Source organism: Cynara cardunculus (genome assembly GCF_001531365.2).
Source record: "Cynara cardunculus var. scolymus isolate 2C chromosome LG 9, CcrdV1, whole genome shotgun sequence".
Taxonomy (NCBI): domain Eukaryota; kingdom Viridiplantae; phylum Streptophyta; class Magnoliopsida; order Asterales; family Asteraceae; genus Cynara; species Cynara cardunculus.
Genome location: NC_037536.1, coordinates 6,468,501 through 6,472,711, shown reverse-complemented (window position 1 = coordinate 6,472,711; position 4,211 = coordinate 6,468,501).

Below are 4,211 nucleotides of genomic sequence, written 5' to 3'. Positions count from 1 at the left end.
TTATTTAAAAAATTGTAATATATTGTTGAACGTACCGTTAATATTGATAAACAATGAAGTATAAAATGTGTATAAAATGTTTAGGGATCAATTAAATAAATATATATACACACATAAATATATATATATATATATAATATATTTCAAATGCAATCATATCTATTTGTACAACCAATGCAACTCAATCAAATGAGATATTTATGAAAATGATGAGAGTTTATTTATTATGATTTGAATATTTATGAAAGATGAATATAGTTCATTAATTATGATCAATACTTTATATTGGAAAATAATAAAAATTTATATGAAATCACATATTCATCAAATTAAATGTACGGTTGAGATTGAGTTGTATTGGTTGTATAAATATAAAGGGTTTGCATAATAACTCATCGCTCTCTCTATATATATATATCAATTAAATATTTAATGCAAATATTTTTAATACAAAGGAAAATTACAAGCGTTTTAAATAGGAATATTATATAAGAAATACAAATATATTGACATTAATAATAAAATAAAATTATTTAATTATTAAAATAAAAGAAGTTGATAACCAATACAAATAGTTTTAATTAATGGGGCAAGTCAATATCCCCCAACAGCTCTACTTATGACTTGCTTTAATTTATTTTATTTCTGTTTAGGTGTCCTTCTCCGAATTAAATAAATAAATTCAATTTATTACGTAATTATGGAAATTAATTTGAATAATCATTTTTAGATTTTGAATTAATTTTGTTATTTTTTTCCTAATATTTTGTTACTATCTTCACAACTGACAACTCTTTAACTTACCGAGAGGTTAATTTGTAAAAAAAATAAGTTTCTAAACAAGGTCTACAAATGCAAGGACACTTGTGATTATAGGATACTTTTCCAAATAGGATCGTATAAAATAACCAATACGACACTTTATTTTAAAAATATAATAAAAAAACTTGTTGAAACGCCTAAAATCATCCTATAAACCTATTGTAACAATTTTAGATATGGCGTTATTTAGTTTGGTTCAACAACTTAAGTCTTATATAGTATTTCATTAGAACATTTATATATTTTAGGCATCCTATAAAACTAATTTTGTTTCAGTGCCATGAGTTCGAGTCCTCTCAAGGTCAAGGCTATCAAAGGTTTTCTAACTGTTAACTTAAGGTCCCATAAGATTATCGAGATGTCCTTAAACTGATCATGACATCCATGGTTATAAAAAATAACTTAAGGTCCCATAAGATTAATCGAGATGTGCCTAATTGGTTTGGGTTCCAAATATCAAAAATGTCGGGAGGTTTCACATTCCAATTCATTGAGGAATAAATGTGGTCACAGAGGTTCAAATACCGTAACTCCGGACTACCTGCAAAATAGGTGGTCGTCCTAGGATTAGTCGCTAGCATAACGGGTTATACATCCAGATTATTAAAAAAATTATAAAACACATTAAACTTTGTTACTATGTCAAAAGTTTTTCTTGGTCGAAATTACTCAAAGATAGTATATGATTGTTAAAATCTAATAAAAAATTAGAAAGAAATATAAATATGTCATTACTTGTTACTATTTGCATAAATAAAGTCCTCCATCATTAAGTTTGCAAAAAAAAAAAAAAAAAGCATCTACTCTGACATAATACACTTTACAAGAAAAATGTTTTGTTAGGTACGCATACATGATTGGACCGGATTAGACTTGACATAACTGGATATGACAAAGGTAGGATTAGACAGGACAGTACAAATGTCTGTTTGGTGTTTGGTACGACTAGGACTGAATATGACATAACTAGACAAGTTGCCCCTAAAAGTTATTTGATGATTTTATATATATATCATATAACAGTTATAAATGACACAAATGTGAAGATTGTTGCAACATCAATGGCCGTAGAGGTAGATGCAATAGTGGTTGGTGGATGATGGTAACAGTGGATGACATGAAGATGGTGGATAGTGGTGAACTGGTGGTGGAGATCAACATTGGTGAGCGAGGTAGTTGTGGCCGATATGGTGGAGGTAGTGGTAGTCGGAGCCGGTGGTAGTGGTGGTTAGGGTGGAGATGGAGGTGTTAGTGGCCGATAGTACTAGTGATAGTGGAAATCGGAGGTGATGGTCAATAGTCGACGATAATTGTAGAGGTAGAGGTATTGATGGTTGGTGGGCAACGATAGTTGTGGAGGACATGAAGATGGTGGATAATGGTGATGGTGGTGGTGGCGACCGACAATGGTGGAGGATGTAGTCGTGGCCAATGTATTGGAGGTGGTGGGCAGTGATAGTGGTAATCAAGGGTGGTGATGATTTTCGAGGTGGTGGAGGTGGTCGACGTTGGTAGTGATGGTGGCGGTGGACGGTGACCAGTAGTGGTTGTGGTGGTGGTGAATAAAGTTGTAGTGGAAGAGGAGGTGGGGATGGCTGACGATGGTCGTTGGTGGCTACTGGTGGTGGTGACGACTGCGACCGGTAGTGATGACCATTAAAACAAATATCATATTAAAGTTATATATCAAAGAAGGGTAGATTGGTAATACTTTAGATTTTGTCTTATTCTTGTCTCATCTTGTTCCGTTCCACGTTGTCTCACATTGTTCCAATTCTTGTCTTTGTCATATGTCGCGCCAAATTTAGAACAGTTAGTTCTTATCCTGTCTCATGTCGCGCCAAACGTGCGACATGAGTTTTTTTCCTGTTCTGTCATGTCCCATATACCAAACACAATAGAAGGCCCAACCACCTTACAAATAAAGTATTTAACAGGAAGTTAAGTTTATATAGGAAAGACCAATATCCTATCTAAAGACGTTATGTTAAGTTGTTAGGATGAACTTAAGGGACCTAACAAGTTATACCGATAAACTAGAACAACATAATATAATACAAAAAGTAAATGGTCGTATTAGCATTTTTATATGTCACTTTTGGAAGAAGTGTTCAGTTGAACTCTGAGATATACATATATATATATATATATATATATAGAGAGAGAGAGAGAGAGAGAGAGAGAGACATGTGATCTTTTGTTAACTAATTCATTTGTGTTAACCATACAAACTCTTTAGACCATAGGAATCTATCTAGTACCATGATTTATAGATTCATTTGTAATTAATGATTGAGGGCAAGATAGTAAGGTTATGTTTTGTATTACTTTAATGCATTTAAAATGGAGTTACATTAACCCTTGAATTTAGCCATTTTGAAAGTATCAATTAGGTGCAAGTGATTGTTCATAAATGAATGTATTTTGCAAAATAATCAATCAACAATCACTATTCTTAATCGAACGAGTTCGTTGCATCTGATGTACTATACAATATGGATGATCAACATGAATATAGTAGCATTCGACATGCATGAACATACACTCAATGCCCAATAATGAACATTGTTCACGTTGATAATTTGTTCATTGGTGAACACTGTTCACCAGTCACACATATGTACACATTCAGGTATGTGTTCACTAATGAAATGTTCATATATGTTATATTTTCATTGGTGAACAATGTACATAAATTACTCATATATGACAATTGTTCATTAGTTCACACCATTCATAAGTTACACATTACATATTAATAAATGAAAGAGTAATTAAAGCTTGATGACGGTTTCAAAATGATGGAGTAATTACCATAAAAGTAATTGATGCTAAAAGAAATCTCCCCAATCTTTTTCAATATTACCCTTTATTCATGATTGTTTACTTATATCTATTAAACATCCTTTTTTAATTTATTACAAAAATGCCATGAAATTTATTCATAGATTATAAAGATTAAAGGCCAAGATTAGTTCACATAGTTAATACTAATTATTGGGCTAACAATTGAACAAGCTCATATGTATATGTAAGCGAGAGTTCAAACGAGAACACTCATGTTTTTTTGAAAATGCTAGAATAGTCCTGAATCTCCAAATTAGCTAATCCATAATTAAATTATAATATATATATATATATATATATATATATATATACTAGAAGGGTACTCGTGCGATGCATCGAGACACATTTCCATTTCAATGTTTTGTTTTATTTTTTATCCATGTCGATATAATACGATTTTATGTATTTTTGAGAAAACGATAATGTTTTTATTTTTGAATAAAATATAAATTTGAAAATATCATATAAAATTTGCAAAAAATATATTAATATTAATATCAAATTAACTATTTAAAAGTTCTTATTTGTATATTTTTTTAATT